The 21,076-nt window shown below is 43.1% G+C and overlaps 1 protein-coding gene across 12 annotated transcripts in view; it reads left to right on the forward strand.

Annotated features, from left to right (window-relative positions):
* Sema6d (semaphorin 6D) overlaps positions 1-21,076 on the forward strand; it is a 581,349-nt gene that overhangs the window by 387,809 nt on the left and 172,464 nt on the right. For all 12 annotated transcript variants that reach the window (XM_052725619.1, XM_052725617.1, XM_052725623.1 and 9 more), the window contains one exon: positions 12,360-12,387. The gene's annotated coding sequence lies outside the window, so the exon portion shown is untranslated. The remainder of the gene's footprint in view (positions 1-12,359; positions 12,388-21,076) is intronic.

Below are 21,076 nucleotides of genomic sequence, written 5' to 3' on the forward strand. Positions count from 1 at the left end.
ACTGGACTCCACAACTCTGCGTTTTGACTGGTTGTAGTTTTCTGTAGTGGTCTCTGTCTGTCGCCAAGAGAAGTTTCCTTGATGAAGGTGAGGACTACATTTACCTGTGAGTATAAGGAGAAATATTTAGAGTGTAGTTAGGAATTATGCTGGTTTAGTAAAGTGATTGTAGGTTTTCTGCCAAGATCCATGACTTCACCAGCACTGAGCAGCTGGCTAGGTTTCCAGTACCAAGCATGATTTCCCTCTTGTGGATCAGGTCTTGAGTCCAATTAGAGCATTGTTGATTACCACCAAAGTATTTGTGCCACTACAGTATCCTTAGAGTTATCCTGCTGTGCTGGGCATCATTGGGGTTTATAGGCATCTCAGCTGGGTAGGACTGTTGATTGCCTTCCTCCTTTGGAAGTTTGAATAGCACCTTTTGGTACCATGATAGCTAGTCCTTGGGGAAGGGCGTTCGGTCAGTCCTAGCTCAGGGACTCTGGGCTCTGCTTCTGAAGTGTATGGTGTCTTCAGCAACAGAGGCTTACCTTTTACCTCCGGAGGCAACCGAGGGCAGTAGCAACAGGCTGTGTGTCTCGGGAGTCTCTTGGAGAGCCCTGGACAACAAGTCAAAGAAGGTTTCTCATGCCTGGTATTAGTTGTTGTTGTTGTTTAAGGTGGTCTTTGGCTCTTAAAGGGAGCCTTGTTAGTACAGACGAGAAAAGTTCAATAAACCTATATATGTATATTTATACACAGAATTACATGTGTTATAGTTTTCTCTCTTTTTTTAGGTAAATGATTAATAGTATGATTCCTCGTGGCTTTTTTAGACACCCTCATTCCTATTTTACACTTCTCCCTCCTCCTTCTGTATTTACCCTTTCACCCTTCTCTATCGAGTCCCACCCCCCTTTACCACTTCCCTGATCAGATCACTAGACCAGATGCTGTCCCCTCCCTGTTGCCTCCCAAATGCCCTATCCTGACAGTGGTTCCGTTTATATCATATTGACTAAGGAAACCTAGACCCAGAAAGGCAAATGTCACACGTGCTCCCTTCTTGGAGGCCCCCAGCTCCAAATCTTCAGCTATGAGTACATAGCCTGGAGAAAATGTACCTCCACTTTTCTCAACCAAATATCCCACCTCCACTGCTCTCTGTCTTTAGTCCCTGCCTGACGGAAGCACCAAGTGAGTCCTTGCTGACAAAAGTTCCAATCTCTCTAAACAGTGTCATTTGTTAAAAACTCAAAGAAACCCAAACCTTGCTGGGTGGTGGTGGTGCACACCTTTAATCCCAGCACTCGGGATGCAGAACCAGGCAGATCTCGGTGAGTTAAAGGCCAGCCTGGTCTACAGAGTGAGATCCAGGACAGGCTCCAAAACTACACAGAGAAAACCAAAGAAAAAGAAAAAAAAGAAACAAACAAACAAAGAAACAAAGGAAGGAAGGAATCCAGACCTAAACACACATTGCATAGAAGCTGTCAGTCTTCGACTGAAAGGTTTGCATTCTGTCTAGGTATGCAAGGCTATATCTCAAAGAAGAAAACAACTGTGTGAAAGAAGGCTGTCTTCTGTGCTCTGGGATATGGAGTTGAAAACCTTTTATGAAGGTCAAATAATTTTTCAGCTGTTGTGGTCATCTAGTCTGTCAGGACTATTCTACTCTGGTCCTTATAAAGTACCCTTCACAATGTGAGTATGGCTGTGTTTCAATAAAACTTTATTTACAAAATCAAAATCAAATGGGGCAAATTTTACAGACTACTGCTGGAGCAATAAATATTGCTTTGGAAAAAGTGAGGTACTGCCATACTTAGTGGTGCCCAATTTTAATTCCAGCACTCGGGAGCAGAGGCAGATAGATCTCTTTGAGTTCTAGGCCAACCTGGTCTACATAATTAGTTCCAGACCAGCCAGGGCTATAGTGAGAGCTTGTCTCAGAAGCAACAAAAACAAGGTTCTATCTTTGTAACTTAAAAAACACTGGAATCTCCTGTTACTTGACAGGTGATCTTGCCAATGTGGCTGGACTCCAATTAGGTTGGTGATATTGGTTTGCCGTGGTAAATCCTCTGAAAAGAGCAGATGGAGGTTGCTTGTATGCATCCTAAACTGTAAGAAAGCCTGGCCCTGGTGAAGACCAGCTGACTCCATCTCATTCATTCTGGATCCCTATCGTGGGAGTTAGTCTGCCGGGAGGACCCCTCACAGGTCTCCAGCCTTGACATCTCACTTCCCAATCTACCCCACGAAGTTTGTCCACATTGTCTGTGAAGTCCTCTTTCCTACGTTTGCCAGCAGGTGTGCCTGGAGTCCACTTTTCAATTCCCAGGGTCTCTTTCCATCTCACAGGTAGGGGATTGTGATGGCTAGTTTTATGTCAATTTACATAAACTATAGTCACCTGGGAGGAGGGACCCTCAATTGAAAGAATGCCTCCATAAGATCAGACTGAGTTCCATTCTCAGTGCCCATATAAAAAGCCAGGCACAGTGGCTAGGAGATGAAGACAGATCCCTGGGACTTGCTGACCAACCAGGCTAGCCTAATCGGTGAAACAACTGCCTGAAATAGCAAGATAGATGGCTCCTGAGGAGGACTACCACCCGAGGTTGTCCTCTGGCCACCACATGTGTAGATATTCCCACACACATGTATACACACATACACACACACACACCTTACCTAGGGGCAGCTTCTTCCCTAGGGGACATCTAACAATGTTCAGAGGCACTTTTGGGTGTCATAACTAAGGAAACATCTAACAGGTAGAGAGAGGCTAAGGATCTTGTTAAACACCACCCAGTGCACAGGTTATGTCCCCTCAACAAAGAAGCTCTTGACTTTAACTGTCAACAGTGCTGAGGCCAAGACGCTAATTAATGGTGCCCTTGTTCAGCAGTTTCTCTCACTATGAGTAGTTAAGTCATGGATGGACAGGCCGGGCAAGTCACACTAGAGTGCTTAGTGGGCTGGCTCCCTCCAATGGAGTGTGTTGTTGAACAGCAGTGAAGACCACTCTCCACGAAGTGGACCTGGGTTGTGGTGACAGGAAAGTGCAAGAGTGTGGCAAGTGCTCTGTGGCTTCTGCCCTCATACTGTAGCATTTTCCTCACAAAGGCAGGTGAGAGTGCACCTCTCCATGAGGTGCTGTCAAGGGCATTGGGAAGGGCAGGAGCTGCTGCTGACACCCTGATGTGGGCCCTGCCCGGGCTCTGTTCAGAGGGCAGGCCAAGCACTGTTTCCCTGTTGGCTTCTTAGCAGTTCCTTCATTGAGTTTTGACTTTGTCTTCTAATAAAACTTATATAATATAATAAATTCTACCTCCTTTGCACCTTTAATACATTCTTCGGTTTCTGGTCTGCTCGTACCCCTTGCCCTTTTCTTTTCTTTTCTTTTCTTTTTTTTTTTTTTTGGTTTTTCGAGACAGGGTTTCTCTATGTAGCTTTGCACCTTTCCTGGAACTCACTTGGTAGCCCAGGCTGGCCTCGAACTCACACAGATTCACCTGGCTCTGCCTCCCCAAGTGCTGGAATTAAAGGCGTGCGCCACCGCCGCTCGGCACCCTTTTCTTTATATTGCATACATTTGATGAATTTCTTCTTTGGTCATTTCAATGTAGACCGGGGGGACAGAAGTGGACATCTGGCCTAAGGCACCTTCCCAAACAGAGACTGTGTCCACTGGACTAAATACCAAGCATGTCTGAGTATGACGGCATCAGCCTATAATCCTAACACTTGTGAGACACAGGCGGAATGATGGATCCAAGTCTGAGGCCACCCTGGTCTATCTTCTGGGTTTCTGATAAGACAGGACTACATAACAAGACTTTGTCTTAAAAAAAAAAAAAAAGGAAAATACCAAGAAGGCCCAAGTAATCTTGCAAGAAGAAAATGTCTAGACTATGCTGGCAGAAGCCAGAATACAGGAGCTGTGAAGACCTGAGCAAAGACAAGCATTTTGCTTATCTGTTGCTATGGGGCAACCAACTTCCACACGGTGACTTTAGAAAACACTACTAATTATTAGGTGGTGTAGATTTGTGACTTAATTTAGTTCACCTGGGTGGTTCTAGGTTGGGGTCTCTTGGGGGCTGAATTATGCTACGGAACTTGCTTGATACAGGGCACTGTGTTCAACCCTCAGCACTAAAACTACCAAGTCCAAACTCCAACTACCTCAGAATTCAGCTGTATTCAGATGGAGAATCTCTGCAGATGTTGAGAGCTAACATGAAGTCATACTGGTACAGGGTGGATGTTAATCCAATCTGATTGTGTGAAGAAGACAGCACATGGGGAAAACACAGGTGTGGAAACAGGGGTACTGTAACAGCCTGAGAATGCCAAGACTGAGGACGGCCACTGAATAGGACAATGAAGGCCCAACCCACAGTCCCAACAGGAGCACAGCCTTGAAGGCACCTGGAGTTTTGCTTCTGGAATTGTGAGAGAATAAATTTCTGCTTTTACAAGCCAACCCATTTGTAGTATTTTGTACAGCAGCCCTAAGAAGTACATGCAAGATCTCTTGGGCATCTGCAGTCAGATCTGGGGCTGGAGGCTAGAGTCTGTCTTAGTCTGTTCCTGGTGTTGTAACAAATAACTAAGTAAACCATAAATGATAGAAATATCTCTCCCACAGCGCTTGATTCTAAGATGAAGATGTCTGGTTAGAGCAGCCGCTCTTAACCTGTGGGTCATGACCCCTGTGGGGGGGTCAGATGACCCTTTCCACAGGGGTCGCATATCAGATAGCCCACAAATAAGATATTTGCACTATGATTCATGACAGCAGCAAAATAGCAGTTAGAAAGTAGCAATGAGGTAATTTTATGGTTGGGGTCACCACAACACGAGGAACTGTATTAAAGGGGTGCAGCATTAGGAAAGTTGAAAAGCACTGACTTAGAGCTTTGGTTTTGCTTCGGAGGTGGCATCTTCTTGCCACAGCCCCACTCGGTAGAAGGGAAAGAAGGGTCAAAAGAATTGACAGATGCCCTCAAATCCTGTTACAAAGGCACAAACCCCGTTCACATGCTTCAAGACCTCAGGACACAGTCACCTCCTAGAGCCTCATCTCAATACCACTACACCAGCACACTGGGGATTGAGTCTCAGTGTGCGTGTCAAAGGGACGCAAAAGTCCAGCTTCACAATGTATAACTACAAGAGACTCCATGGGACTGTGGGTGCAGAAGAGTGTCTTCAAGAAGCAGGTACCTGCTCTAGGATGGCAAGGACATCTGGGCCTGACTAAGCATTTAGGTCAGTGTGTTGGACTGGCTTATGGTGGCTATGAAAACCAAGTAGAAACAGATTTTTTTTTGTTTCCTGAAGTTATATTAAAAAAAAAAAAAAAGCGCCGGGCGGTGGTGGCCCACGCCTTTAATCCCAGCACTCGGGAGGCAGAGCCAGGCGGATCTCTGTGAGTTCGAGGCCAGCCTGGGCTACCACGTGAGTCCCAGGAAAGGCGCAAAGCTACACAGAGAAACCCTGTCTCGAAAAACCAAAAAAAAAAAAAAAAAAAAGCAATTGAAAGCTACCAAGATGGGACGAAGAGTATAGGCAGAGAAAAAAAGTCAAGAGAGAAAAAAATAAAGATGGGGTAGAGATGCCACAAATGTGTGGCTAGAGTATGGCATGCACAGATGGATACAGAAGTTTGATGATGTTACAGGGATCATGTCTCTGTGTCTACAGTTTATCTGATCACACTGGTAAGGAATGTGCCAGGTGAGGCTTGTGGGGGATAATAATGGAGAGTGGCAAAAGGAGCTGATTATAGCAACATACGTTCAAGACTCCAGCATCTGTAGGTACTAAATGTTGGCCTCAGGGAAGGATGGGAGTGGAATTCAGGACAAGCCATTGCTTCTTGCTGTCAGAGGCATTCTGGCTGACATTTTCTGCTTCACAGTCAGGCTCTAGTCTCCAGCAGTCACCAAACTAGGCATCAATTAAGGGAATAGACTCTGTAGGGTGGAAGGAATAACCTATGTTTTCTAAGCATACATTAACAATGAATACCTGCAAAATGGATATTCCACAGAGAGGAGCTTGATAGAAAGGAAAATGTGGAAGATACATTCACCTGGTTCTTCCAAACATTCTTAGGAATGCCTCTCTTTTTCTCTGTTGGTCCTCCCACATTCCCGTTCATGGCATCCAACTCAACTTGGAGCAAGAAAACAGGTCTAAGGCTCACATTTTCTCTGATTCAGACAGCACAGATTAGTTGTCTGTCACCCCTCATTGTAGCTGTGGCCTGGTCGTTTTGCTCTGGTTGATTGGCTGGGCATGGGTTGGAGGCAGCCCCATTTTCCTTAGTGTTAATTTCATCTGTGTTAAGTGTGCCCATTTTTGTCAATGATCATGGAGTGAATCTCTGTGATTAGACATTTAACTATATGGTAATTACAAACTAAATAGTGTTTACAACAAACCCCTTGGTTAGGAGACAGAGTCTATGTCAAATTATAGCCTGTGAAAATTACATAAATAAAAATTTGCATCTAGAAGGGCCCTTCTCAAAAATCATAAAGATTGTATAATTTTTTGTTTGCATTACACAGTAGCTCTACAATTGTCAAACCAATTGAAACTATGTCCATAATGCATTCTTTCCAAAATATTTTTCTCATAACTGCACGTGTGTGTGTGTGTGTGTGTGTGTGTGTGTGTGTGTGTGTGTGTGTGTCTCATTATGAAAAACAACATTGGCAATCATTGTTTTTCTTCTGATTAGTGGGAAGTGATCACAAAGCCCCAGAATGTGTTTACTGAGGGGATGGGCAGAGCTGCTACTGGTGAAGCATGGACTATAACGACGGCCTTGCCTCTCTGCTTCTCCTCGAGCCCCAGAACTTCCTCTAGCCTCTGAGAAGTGTCCTGACTTCTAATTCTGTCTGAATTGTCGAAAGTATTCATTATTCTTCATTCAACGATTAGTCAAGAGAAGAGCTGTCCCCTCAATCCAAATAGAGAATTGCATGAAATTTTCTAAAATGAGGATTTTTAGCTTAAGTTCTTAGATTTGGACAATTGCCTAGAAAGACTTTAATTTTTTTTTTAAATAACCAGAAGAAAAGCTCTAAACCTCAAGATCGCTCTTCTTGAAGAAAAGAAAAAAAATCAAAGGCGAAAAGCTCAGGGTGAAACAGCACCACGGTTGACTATGCCTGAGGGAACTTCATTCATCAGCAGAGACAACATAATTCCCACAGCCCATTTAGCAGCAAGGGTGTCACTGAGGCTTACAAACTCTGGAGGATGTCATTCATTTGTCTTTAAAGCCACACGCTATTGTAGGACTTGTTTTGCCTGGCTTTACTAGATAGAAATATGTTCCAGCTTTGAGAACATGAGCTTACATCTTTTGCTTTGGTCCCCAGGATCCCCCTCCAGTGTTCTCCACTGTCCATAAAGGCCTGTACTTGTTCTGGAAATTATTCCCCTTTCCTGAAATTAACAGACCCAACATGCTAGCAACTAAATACCTGATATTCCCCGCAGTTGAACAGTAAGTAGGTAGTTAATGACAACTGGGACATCCTTTAGAGAATCACAGAAGGTACTCATTCACTGTTGCCCTGACATGGAATTTATGGGTACCCAACAAATATTCCCCTTATTTGCCACCTTATTCACCATCCAGCATTTCAGGATATAAAATTCCACAGCACAAGGTAGACATTTGATATTCATTACATAAGTAAGAAGGCTTGCTTCCAAGAAGCCCCTTGTCTAGATGGGGAGGCAGGTTTAAACACGGCTCATGCTAATACAGTTGATGAGTGTTCTGGGAAGGGTAGGAAGAGCCAACATTGACGAACACATAAGGAAATCACCGTGTAGGAGGAAATTGAGAAAAGACCTACAGAAATGGTGTGGCATGAGGTTTTAAAGAATGAAGGGGTGTTTATGAACTGAAAAATGGACAGAAAGAAATATACCCGAGGTCGTGTGTCAGCTTGCATGTAAGGGATACAAGCATCACAAGCAAGGTGAAGGCCTGGGCAACGGCCTGGAGACCAGTGGTTCTGGGAACTGTGCACTGTGGCTGGGATCCAGAGGATGTCCGGTTGAAAGCACCTGAGAAACACCTGAGAACAGCAGTTGCTAGGTGCTAGCAGATAAGGTAGAGAGAGGAAATAGATGGTATCGTTTGCTCTGGAGCAGCTGGGTGGCAAGGGCTCCCTGCTGAAGACCAAGTCCACCCTGGAAAATGTCTCCTGAGAAAAGAGAACTCAGAAGAAAGCTACAGCAGTGTCCCAAAGATTAGTGTAGACAAGAATGGTACTCAGGGCCTGAGACGGGTAATCTGTCAGTTTGATTGGACTGGGAAAGGGCTAGATTAGGAAAGCAGATCTCTCAGTGAGCTGTAAGGACGTGTCTAAAGACAGTAAGATCTGGAGACCTCTGACCTCATCCTGAATAGACAGACTATAGAGAGGTTCTAGAATGGCAAGATAGGCCCTGATGGAAGAAGTGAGTGGCTGAAGTACATGCTGGGGGGCAGTGCTTTAACTTGCCCTGGTCCACCTTCATTAGCTGCCCCGCTCTGTTCACTGCCCATCAGGATGTGTGTGAGCCAGGCTGCCATACCCTAGCCACCACAGATGCTTGGTCGTTCGAGAATGTTCCCTCCTTTGCTGACTAGGGCTCGGACAAACAACAGCCACCAAAGCAGTCCACCCCTGCCAGTCAGTGACTTCCCAATTCACTGCCCCATGTGCACATGCATGTACAAGAGGAGTGGGACCGGACAGGACAGGTGGGAAGGGAAACAGAGGATGAATAAGAGAATGCAGACAATGAGTGCCGGAGCAAATGCATTTATCAGGGAAACGTGGAAAGGGACTGCCAAGTGAAGGAGAGGCTCTAAGGCAGGCAAACCTCTGCCACACCCTGCCGATGGGTTCTCATTTATCTCAGGGGGGAAAGTGGATGGGCCTGTTTGAGCTCCTCTCAGGTGGAGCTAGTGAGCAGTCCAGCCATTCCACACGCTCCCTTGGCCCAATTGGAGAGCTACTCATCCGTTCAGGGGAAAGGCGATGTGTGCTCCATGACTACCTGATGATCCACCAAGGCTCTTGCCCTCACTGCCTAAGGGACTTAACTCACCACAGTGCAATGAGACCTCTGAAACAGCCAAACAAACCTTTGCTTCCTTAGGTGGCTTACCACACTTAGTCGCAGCAACAGAGAAGTAGTTAACACAGGGACCGAATAACTTGGACCCCACAACAATACAGAAAACTGGGGGACAGTGCCTCATCTGAATTAGTTCCTTCCTATGTCTTATCATTAAATCTTCCCATTTCAGTAAAATAATGGTGGCAAGAACATGGTAATTTTTCATGTATTTTTATGTATGAGTTCCATTAAAAGTTGGCATCAGTGTACAGCCCCCTTATTTTAGCTTAATCATGATCTTCTAGTAAATACTTAGATGGTAAGTCCAAAGTTAGCATTTACAAATAAGGAAAGGGAGCCCCTGAGGCTGGTATATAGAAAATAATGATGTGTTCATTATCATTTGTGCAAACTGTATGTGTGTTAGAAAAGAATGTTTCATATGCAAGGATTGGTGGCAGGTATTTGGACATTTTAGCGATTTTTTTTGTTTTTACAATATCACTTATAATTGGAGGTTGGAAGGCTTGTGTGAACCAAGCAACACAATATTTTGTGAACTGGTGGAGAATTAGAGCCAGCAGAAGGGTAGCATGTGTCCACTTCAGAATTTTGGTTCTAGGCAAATTCAGACAGTGCATGATTGATTATGATTAATTATATTTACTTAATAGCTCTCTGTAGATATTTCCATCTAAACCAGAAGGGAAAAGGTGTAAGCAGACACCTGGGAATTATTCAAGCTTGTGGCTAAAATTTTTCATTAATCCTTCAGATCCACCTCCCCTGTTTTTCACTTCTTTATTCAAAAGTATCTTCAAAAAGAGTAGACTACTTTTTTTTCTAAGTCCTTCCAGCCATAAATTTCAAGAATTCTATAACTTACATAGACTTAAACTATAAATGGGTACCATGTTAATTAGGCTGCATCACCTAAACTCTCTCCCTTTCTCAGTGACTTATATATTTGTAGATTAAGCAAGATAATGCTTACATAGGTCAGCTATCTGTTTGGAAATCACAAATGTGGGGTCCAGGGATCTGTAAGTAGTAAAGAGACTGTATTTACTGATTACCGCTTCCTTCAAGTATATTTACTGAGTACATGCTCTTCCCTGGGATAGCAGGTGCACTTACTGAGACAGGATCTCATTATGTAGCCCAAGATGACCTACAACTTGCTATGTAGTCAGACCGGCTTCAGATTAGCAATCCTGCTTCCTCAGCCTCCTATGCACTGGAGTCATAGGCATGCATCACTGCACCCTCCCAGAACATCTACTTGAAGCCCTTCCTACTCAGAGCTTGACCCTCAGCTGATGTGGCCTGATAGAACAATTCATACCCAGCAGTTCGGGCTTCTCAAATTGTGTTCCCCAGACTCCAGTTCCCTAGAACACACTGAAAATGCCCATGCCTGGTTTAGTGCAGCTGGGCTAGGCCCAGGGATCTATATTTTCACAAGCACTCCAGCAGATGTTCACACACATTGAAATTTACATGTTACTTTCTCTAGAACCTTCCTCTTTGTGCTAGGAGCACAAAGTACTTATAGATACCAAACACTGAGTGGTAAAGAGGGTGAGAGACAAGATCAGTGTAGCAGTTGACCTTCAAGAAATTTTTTTCCCTTGATTCCAGCCAGAGGCAGGGGATTAGCTGATGCTTTCTTTTACTCCTTGTCTTTTCTGAAAGGCAGACTTTCTACTTAGACAAATTTCTTTCTGAAAGTTGTTTCAAAGCCAGTGTGTGTAATGTTGGCAGAGCATTGGGGACACAGGGAGGGGAGCTGTCTATAAGGGGATACATTTGCCATAAAGACTTTTAAATTAACTAGTGTATGAAGTTTGGAAAAGTTCAGTGTAAACTGAATTTAGAGATCATAGCCTGAGCACATTTCCAGCTAAGACAGAGTCAGTAGACGGGATAACACTAAATTTATTACGAGGCCATTTGATTGGAAATAAATGAAAGGATTTTAATGTACTTTCAGACTGTATTTTCCCTATTTTCCTCTGCTTTTGAAGTCCATTGAATTCTTAATGTTGATTTTCTACTTTTTTGTTTTTAAAATCCAGTCCACTAAGTTCTACAAAGCTGTTTCCGCCCGAGGCTAACCCTGTTCTAGGTGAGCTAATCAATCAATTTCCACCCATTAGGAGAGAGCGCTCAAATGAAAAGAACTCTAACCTTCTGATGGATTTCTTAGCTGTTTGCTCAACACATTTTTTTTTCTAATTGGCACAATACCAAAAGAGAGAAACAATCTTACATTTTAGGAAAGGGAAAGTGGTCAGGCCCCTGAGAACTGTGCAGCATTCGGGGAAGAACTGTGCAGCATTCGGGGAAAATTGATCTGGAACTATTGATCAAGCACAGCCTCCTTTGGTGGTGATGGAATTATGTTTAATTAAATCTTTCTAGCCCACATTGAAACACACACATATTTAGGATGTAAAAGAAATGCTTCCAAAAAGCAAACTTGGGAGAAGAGATGATGTTTGGCTGAGTTGAACATCGAACTGGGCAGAAGCCTTGGCCCTGAACTATTCCAAATCTCCTTTTGATTTTGGTTTTGGTTTTTGTTGGTGGTGGTTTTTGTTTTTTTGGGTTTGGGGGTTTGTTTTGTTTTGTTTTGGGGTGTGTGTGTGTGTGTGTGTGTGTGTGTGTTTTCAGACTTAGGCCTACAGAATGGTGCAGGTCACAGGATATGACCTGTCTGGGTCCATTCTGCTACCACGTGACCCACCTAGCCTAACTGCTAACCTAGACAGCTTTAGAGAAAATGAGATGTGGTGTTACATCTCATGAGCAAGGTCTTAGCACAAAGGAATTTTTGTTCTCAGACCTGTGAAGAGTGATAGGATACATAAGATACAGTTGACAGGCAATCTTCAAGTTGTCAAAGGTTTTGGGTTTGTTTTGGTTTTTGTTTTTTGTTTTTCCTTTGTTGTTGTTGTTGTTGTTGTTTTGCCTCAAAATGCTGTTTCACAACTCCAAAGCCTAGACTGGCATAGGATTTACTCAGTCTCTTGGTGAATGGTTCCCTCTCACCCCCAATGATTCTCTCTCACCCCAAATGTATCCCTAACTAATAGTTGGATTAAGTAGAAAAATTAGCTGTTTTGCTAGTTATTAGAAAAACTATATTTGTTTGATCAGTTTCATGGTTTCAAAGGCCAGAAGTACTAAAACACTAACGCATTTGTCTTTTTTCTTTTTAGGTTTTGCCGAGACAGAATCATCTCCAAGGTATGAGACAGTATATACCATTCCCCAATTTGTTGGCTAAATTTGGAATGGTAGAGTTGCCTTTGGAGGCATTTTTTCTGTTTGTGGTGAGTGTGATACTCAGATGGTAGCCAGAAGAGGGTCTGGCTTCTGTTGTTGGTGATGGTGATTAGACCATCCTACAAATTTAAGATGGCTGGATCAGACCAGAAGGGAGAAGGGGCAGAGGAAGGGAGGGAGGGAGGCTTTCTTGCTTGATTAGCTCTTTTATTAGATAGCAGACTTTTTGTCTCTGATATTCAAAGACAGAAGACAGCTTCTTTGTGAGCCAAAGAGGCAGGGCCCCACACCTCCACTGAAGCCTATTTTGGAAAAATGAAAAAGCAGAAGCCCCTCCACATAGCCCTGACTCCTTAGCTGCATGAGGTCTCCTGTCCAACTCTGCAGGACCACATTAGCCAAGTTGTTTAACTTCCAAAAGTCTTCCTAAGAACATGCTATTGCGGATGTACTAATCATATTATGGAAGACAATAGGAACCCCTTTTGATTCCGTTATAGAATTGGGTGGAGAGGATGTGTACCATCTGGTTTGCGAAGGCAGGAGTTGGTTTTTCAAAAGGGCACACATCCAAGTTCTGTTTAATGCTCGTCAGAAGGAGGAAGCATAAGCAACTCTGTTTATAATGAGATCGGAGCTGAAGCTAATAAGATGGGGTGTGTTTCCAGTGCTCAACGTTTCTCTGAAGCTCCGTGTATTTGCAGTACATTTGGCTGCCTTGTCTTAGGTGGAGGCTGGGCTTCCAATTGAAAAATTTAAAGCTCTCCATGTGTTAATTGGAAAATAGAGGCATCTTTGCTGTAGAGCATCTGGCTTCCTAGGTATTAATTATGGCTCCGTCTACACATAGAAACTACTATTTTTAATGTCTTCTCGTATTCACCAAGTTACTTTTAGAAAGTATTAAGTTTACAGATCACAGGGGAACAAAGGAAGCTAAACTCTACTAGGTATTGGGTGCTTTTTAAAAATATCTTTTGTGTTAGGTGTGGTAGCACCTGCTTGTACTCACAATTCTTTTTTCTTTTTATTTTAACTACTCTTGTATCCTTTGAAATTTTCATACAATATGTTTCATTTTATCCTTTCTTGTCCCCCAACTCCTCTCAAACTCTCCCTACCCACTCAACTTCATGTTTTTTCTCTCCCTTTAAAAACAAGATTTAAAAAAGGAAGAATGAAAAAAGCCACAACACACACACACAAACACACACACACACACACACACACACACACACACGTGTGCACACACACACACACACACACACACACACACACACACACACACACACATCCCAAAACAACAACAACAAGAAAACAATTGAAATGTCAAATTTGAGCTGGCCAAATCTGAGCTGGCCAACTGCTCTTGAACGGGAGGCCTGCCTTAGAGTGGGGTGGGTATATCCAGAGTCACTCCACTGAAGAAAACTGGTTTTCTTTTCCCAGCAGCTATTGTTTGTGAATAGCTTCTCAGGTAAGGGTGGGACTTTGTTCCCACATCCCCTCCTCCATGCTGGGATTTTGCCTGGCTTGAACTTGTACAGGTCATGTGCATGCTGTCACAGTCTCTCTGAGTTCACGTGTATCAGCCCTATTCTGTCTAGAAAATATTGTGTCTTTAAAATCTTCTATCATCTCTGGCTGTTTCTACCCCATCTTTTGCATAGATCCCAGAACCTGGAAGCTAGACCTTTTTATCCACTGCACTCAGGAGGTCATGGGAGATTCAAGGACAGCCTGGGCTACACAGCAAGGCCTAACCAAAGATACAGATAAATAGTAAAAAGTCTTTTAGAAGTAGTCAGAGTCTATAGCAATAAAACAGGAAGAAAATGGTAGGCTTCCTATAAAAAAAAAAAAATATTTTCATTTAAATAATAATGGAGGCCTAGAATGCAACCACTTCCCTGTCCTGAGATCTAACCAGGGCTGCTTGGTGGTCACATGACCTTTGCTTCCTACAGACATTTTAAAATCTTCCTCAGCAGCAAACACAACTTGGGAAGCTATGGTGCCCCTCAGTAACTGGAGGCTGCTTCTGTATGTATCCCACAAGTCCAGCTCACACTGATGCAGGAAACACCATCACATGACACACAATCTCACTGAAGGTAATTACAGCCTTCACCATCAATCCAATTAAACAGGGTAACCAGCTCTAGGGAGCCAGAAGCAGCCTTAGCTTTCTGACTAAATCCAGGATTTGAGATAAGGGTATGAGTGTGGATTTTAAGAATTTTCATGTTTTGAAATACTGTTGCTCATGAAAATAGATAATATTGAGAAAGTAAGCGAGTGGGAAGAGATAATTGCAAATAACTGCAGACTTTTACGTTTTGCATCTGATAGTCAACCTCTCGTTTTTTAAACAGTGAGCGTGTCTGCTGTTGAGCACCCTCGCTCTGGTCTCCCTTCTGCTGATTTCCCATGCAGCTTCAGTGGTGTTTCTTCAAGTGCCTTTTATTCTCTGCATTATAATCCCTGTTTCTCTGCGTGCTTCTGCAGAGTGCCTAGGACTCCTGAAGGCTACTCCACTGTGTTGTTAGAGCCTCTGGTGCTGTGGCAAATACCCAAGAGAGACAACTTAAGAGAAGAAAGGGTCATTTCAGTCTGGGCTTTTAGATCATCAGAGCATGACAGCTCACATTCAGGTGCCCAAGAGAGAGAGGGGATGAGGAGAGAGAGATGTGGGGGTGGAGACAGCCACTGTCTCCTTTTCCCACATTCCACCTGGGCTCTCAGCCTATGGGATGATGTCCCCTTAGTCAGTCCTCCAGGAAAGCCCTGTCGTTTTTGCACTGAATTGTGCTTTCAAGGATCTCCTCGCTGTGTCTCAGTCTCATCAAGTTGACAGCTGAAGTTAACCATCATAGCCATGTTGCTTTTACGCTTTCTGTTTCTTCTAACTTTTTACAAAAGACTTATTTTTTATCCGTGTGTGTGTGTGTGTGTGTGTGTGTGTGTGTGTGTGTGTGCATGTGACTGTGGATGCCCAAGTAGGCCAGAAGAGGGTGTTGAATCACCTGGAGACGGAGTTACAGGTGGTTGTTAGTCACCTGATGAGGGTGCTAGTAATCCATCTCCTAGCCCCTCAAGAGCAGTGGTCACTGTTATCCATGGAACCATCTTTCCAGCCCTTTCCTGACTATGCATGTACTCTACCAATTAGCTAATCTCTAGCTCTGCTTTCCCAAAGACAATCTGTGTCCTGATACTTCGGTAGTTTCTGGGACTATGGCCCTGACCCTAGAAGTGAGGGGAGGAAAAGAACTCAGTGAAAGCTACGTTAAAGGGGGCAGAGACAACCCTCAATGAAAACGGAGATCAACTTTCTTATCTGTCTAATAGGATAAAGATCAGAGAGCAAGTTAACTTCCTTTAATGAGGGAGGGGGCATCTCCTATACCTCTGTATTTATGACTTCACATGCAGAAGTTTTGCTGCAGTTGCTGCTGCAGAATGTAATTCCTAAAAGAAGTCTGGAAGATGACCCTATGCAAAACAGAGCCTGGAAAGTCTGCAGCTACTTCTTAGAGCAGAAGTGGGACCTGTCTTCTATTCCTTAAAGAGAACTCAGCAGAGATATGGTAATATCTCCAGTAAAAAGAAAGGAAGACAGTTGCCCAGGAGACACTGGCACTTGGAACAGGATGAGACTGAATGCACTATTGAATATTTGGAATTCTGTTAATATGCAACATACACTTGAAATGTGTTTGGTTTATCTCCAGTTCAGAGGGTGTGGTCTTTACTTCTTTTCTAAAAATCTAAATTTTAGAAAGAACTAGACAGATTTGACGATAGGGCCTTTAACATGCTGTAAGACAATGTTGGCTATAAGAATAGTTTGACTATTTGCCTAGCATTGGCAAAAGGCCCTGTGATGGCTGGTCCTCATCAATGGATAGATATTTTACTACTGTATAACAGTTACCCTAATGTTGAGTAAGTAAGTAAACAGGAGAGAAATGCACTGCTTCTGAAGTGCAGTAGAGTTGCAGTGCTCTGCAACCTCAGGAGGCAAACCATGTGTCCTTGGGAACCTGGTACCCAATGGAACTGGATGGAAGACATGCCACAGTCAGTTGCTCATATGAAGGCTGTTGACAACAGCTCAAATTCCTAATGCATGAGTCTGCACATAGGCCACTCAAGTGTCTTCAGAACATGGCATCCACCTTCCCCACAGTAGGCAATCTGCATGGAAGAGAAGACAAAAGAGAAAATGAGCAACTAAGAAAGTTTTATGTTCCACCACCCAGTTCTCTGACACCAACCAGCTATCTAACAGATCACTTCAACTCTGGTACCAACTCACCAAGTCAACATAAACCCCAGATGAGCAATCACACCTATATGACTAGTCCTGCTTCGGAAGCCACCCACACATGAGGCACTGGCCTTCTGAGAATCTCATACCCCTCTCCTCAGTCCAGCTTGTCTCTTCAGCAATTTGTTAAAATTACAGAGAGAGGGCATGCTTTATTTACTGTTAGGAACAAGTGGAGGAGATGGGAGGTGGACTGAAGACTAAGGAAGAAGCATGACTGTGCTTTCTAGGTGTGCTAGCCCCCAGTGCCTCCATTGTGCATCTACCTGCAATCCCATGAGCCCTATTGCCCAGGTTTGGTTTACTAGACATTTTAGTACATCAGTATAATTTAATAGGTCACCAATCAACAGTTAGTAATTCAATCTCCAGCTGCTCACTCTCCCTGAAGGGTGAAAATGGGGCTAAAAGTCCCAAGCTCTTGACAAATGTCTGTTTGTGGACAGCCAATCCTTGTCATGAGGTTATCTGGGGCTGGCTAAAACTCATCTCATTATTCTGGAGGAAATATCATTTATGGAGTAAATCCTCAGGACCCAGTCTGTTTAGGGAAGCAATTAACTATAGCCGCAGAGGGTACCTGGGAGACAAGGACAAGATGCCCTCTATGGGCTGAGAAGATAATGACCCAAGTGAAGGAAAGGAGAATTGAAGAGGAGGTTTTTCCAGAGTTGGCTGCCCTGAGAAGCTAGGCTTCCAAGAGCTTCCAAGAATCTTTGTTAGGTCCTGGAACAAAATCCAGTCTCCCTTCTTACTCTATAGTGCCATAGTACCTTTTATGGCATATGCAACATCATTTCTGCTATATTGTATTGGTCACAAAACCTAAGTCTGGCATGACATAGGAGGGATAGAAGTCTTGAAAGCTGGCTGTACATCTACCAGGAATTTTCTTCTTGTGTTTTCAGATGTTCCAAGGAAATCTGGCATCCTCCTGAGGAAGCTTTAAAAACAATTTAAAAAAATGTGAATTTTTGGTTAGATGATAAGATGCTACCCAATTACATTACTGTACTCTTGAAGTGCCCCTTGAGTGTGTGAGTTGTGAAAAGAAAAGCTTACTCAGGGTCCTTCATTGGAATTCTCTGGCTTAACTGTGCCCCACTCAAACTTCTCAAGGCATCCCTAATGATGAGAAAATCACTAAGCACAAGCTGTGGGCATGGCCTCTGGTATGCTTTTGCCAAGTTGTGCCAGGACCTAATTGTAGCTGAAATTTTCCTGTGTCCCACCTGGTCTGCAGTCAGGACAAATCTTTTTCACCTGCCGGTCCCACAGCCACTCAGACCCAAGTAAACACACAGAGGCTTATATTATTTACAAACTGCATAGCCATTAGCTTAAGCTTATTACTGACTAGCTCTTGCACTTAAAATAACCCATAGTTCTTATTTGTGTTTAGCCACGTGACTTGGTACCTTTTTCCAATTCTGCCTTCACAGCCTGCTTCCTCTGTGTCTGGCTGGCAACTCCTGACTCAGCCTTCCTCTTCCCAGAATTCTCCTTGTCTCTTATCCCGCCTATACTTCCTGCCTGTCTACTGCCAATCAGCATTTTATTTATCAACCAATCAGAGCAACACATTCACAGCATAAAGAGCGATATCACCCATCACATAATATCCAAGACAAAGAGATGATGTGTACCATGCCTTCTGGCACTGGGATACACATGATTCTAAGAAAGCACAAAGTTGTGTGATACTTTTAAAAGGTCTTGTTCTTGATACTTTCAAAGGGGAGATGCCTCAAATGGTAAAATGCTATGTAAGCATGAGGACCTGAGTTCATATCCCCAGCCTCCTTGTAATGCCATGTACATTGTTATGTACTGTACTGAGAAACAGAGACAGGTAGACACTGGGGGCTCATTGGCCATCCAATCTAGTCAAGTAGTAAGTTTCAGTTTCAGTAAGAGGTCCTGATTCAAAAAAAGGGAGTAGTAAAGGATTGAGGAAAGACATCTCAGTGTCTCTGATTGTCCCCAGTGTCATCCTCTGTTTTGTTTTGTTTTGTTTGTTTGTTTTATTAACTACATGGGCAAAAATGTGCACAACATATAAGAGAGGGGTGGGACGGGGAGAGGGGTAGGAAGACAGATGGAAGACCTCACTAAATATCTTGTGCTACCATTGAGGTCAAGAGACTGAGAAAAGTTTATTTATGGAGATAAAAGGCATATAGATCCCTGCCATATCCTATTTTCCCATAATTCCATATATCAAAAGTCAGACAAGGTCTAAAATTACTGAATTGAAAATTCCAGGAATGAGTCGGTCATATTATTAAACTGCCCTGTTTTAAGTAGCGTGATGACCCCTTCTGCTATCTTGCTCAGATTCAACCAGGACATGAATTGCTTCTTTGTCCAGTGTATGTCCAGTCCAGTGTATCCACCTTATATGTATTACCCTCACGTCAATTAGTCAGCAGCCCTCAGCTTTTAGATCAACTGTCAATTCACTACAGTGCTTATCTTCAAGCAATTCTTATTTACTTAATAATATCCCCAAAGCATAAGAGCAAGGGCTTCTGAGAATTCACGGGTAACAGAAGAACCTGGAAAATGCTTCTTTTAAGGAAAAAAAGGAAGGGGAAATAGTCTCAATTTTATAAGGAAACCAAAGCAATTGTATGATGAATTATCTAAGATCTAAAATATTGTTGTTGATCTCTTATGGTGTCTAATTTATCAGTTGAACTTTGTCAAAGGTTTATATGTATAGACAAAGAACATAGCACAGAGTGTTTGGTACTATTTTTAATGTCACATGCCTCTGAGATCCTGGAATGTTTCCTCTGAGGACAAGTGGATCCTACTGGATGTTAAATGATACCTGATCCCCCCACTTAATCACCACATACTCTAATGGATACCTATAATGGTTTCTGGTGCACAGTGCCTTAGAACTGACCATATGGGCAGACCAAAGGTCATGCAACAAATGAGAATGAGCAATCTTAGACATTTCTACTCTCTTTATTTTAGATAAACTAAGGCCTCTTAAGGCAAGTGACTGTACCAAGGTTATAAGTACAGCTAGGGGCAGCAACAACTGGAATTGTGAAACACTTAAATCATGGTCCCTTTCTACCTGCTCACCCCATGGTGAGGATGGCACAATATTCCTTTGTCGTTATAAGTAAACATCTACTTATCTTTTATTTAAAACAAACAAACATGTAGTTTGTTTGGAGTAGAGTCCTGCTGATTCAGAGGAAAGACGCTAAGATTCTCAGGAAAATATTTTCACTGAGGAAGACATGCTTAATAGGAAGCCATTCCCATTCAGTGTGTCTTGCAGACAACGCTGTACTTACAAGCAGCTTTCTTGCAGATGCAGGATGTAGGGAGAGGGGTGCGTTGACATCACACTCTTTGACCTGCTGAGGGTTGATGAAGATCTGGAAGGAAGGCACTGGTGTTTGAAGAGAGAAACTGGAAAATACGTGATCATTCTACAGTCGGGCAGAAGAGTAGGAAGATGCCAAGCACATGCAGAGCTTCCGCCAAACATTTCTCTGACTGCTGTTTTTCTGGGGGATTTCTCTGTTTTAGTTCTTTTCAGGGCTCCTTGCAATGTTACAATTTGGCCTCAGAGAATGTAGTATATTCTACCCACAAGACTATTTAGAATTTCTCCAGTTTACATGTAAACAAAGCCTGGAAAGGCTGTCTGTGTGCCAAGTGGGAGAAGACTTGGATTCTCTGCCATTTCCTTAAAGGACCATTACAGTAATCTTACTCAGATGACTTAGTCTGTAGTCCACAAGTTACTGATCCATGAACTGGCTTCCTCGTGCTTGGCCACTAGCCATTGTCTTTCCAGATAATAGGTGACCCTTTAGACAAGAACTCGACTCCTTCCTGTGCTGGGGCTTGTTTTCCCTGCAGAGAGGAATGTCCATCTGTAGATGAATGTGAGAAAATGAATTTCCTCTGCATCTCCTCTGACAAACATGGAAGAGTTCTCAAATACCAGATTTAGGAGATTTCCATTCAGATTGCAATGCCACTGACTATTACCAGGAAAGAGGATGGTGTGATATGTTTTACTTTCCCTTTTATTTCTTTCATCATTTATTTCAAAATAACAGGTTTTCAAGAATTCACAAGTATCAAACAAACCTCTCTTGTTGGGTATGAACTCGTGTTATTATTTCCAGTGAGTGGATATTACCCACAAATAGTAGAAGTCCCTTAATACAAAGTCTCTCTGTGTCTATGTTCAAGAAGACTTAGTGCCCATGTCCTGCCTTCTGGCATCTCAGCACCCTTGTGTTTCTGGTACTACTGAATGAACTGTGCACCCTGAGT

This window comes from Peromyscus californicus, unplaced genomic scaffold, assembly GCF_007827085.1.
Source record: "Peromyscus californicus insignis strain IS unplaced genomic scaffold, ASM782708v3 Scaffold_7__1_contigs__length_154581171, whole genome shotgun sequence".
Lineage (NCBI taxonomy): Eukaryota > Metazoa > Chordata > Mammalia > Rodentia > Cricetidae > Peromyscus > Peromyscus californicus.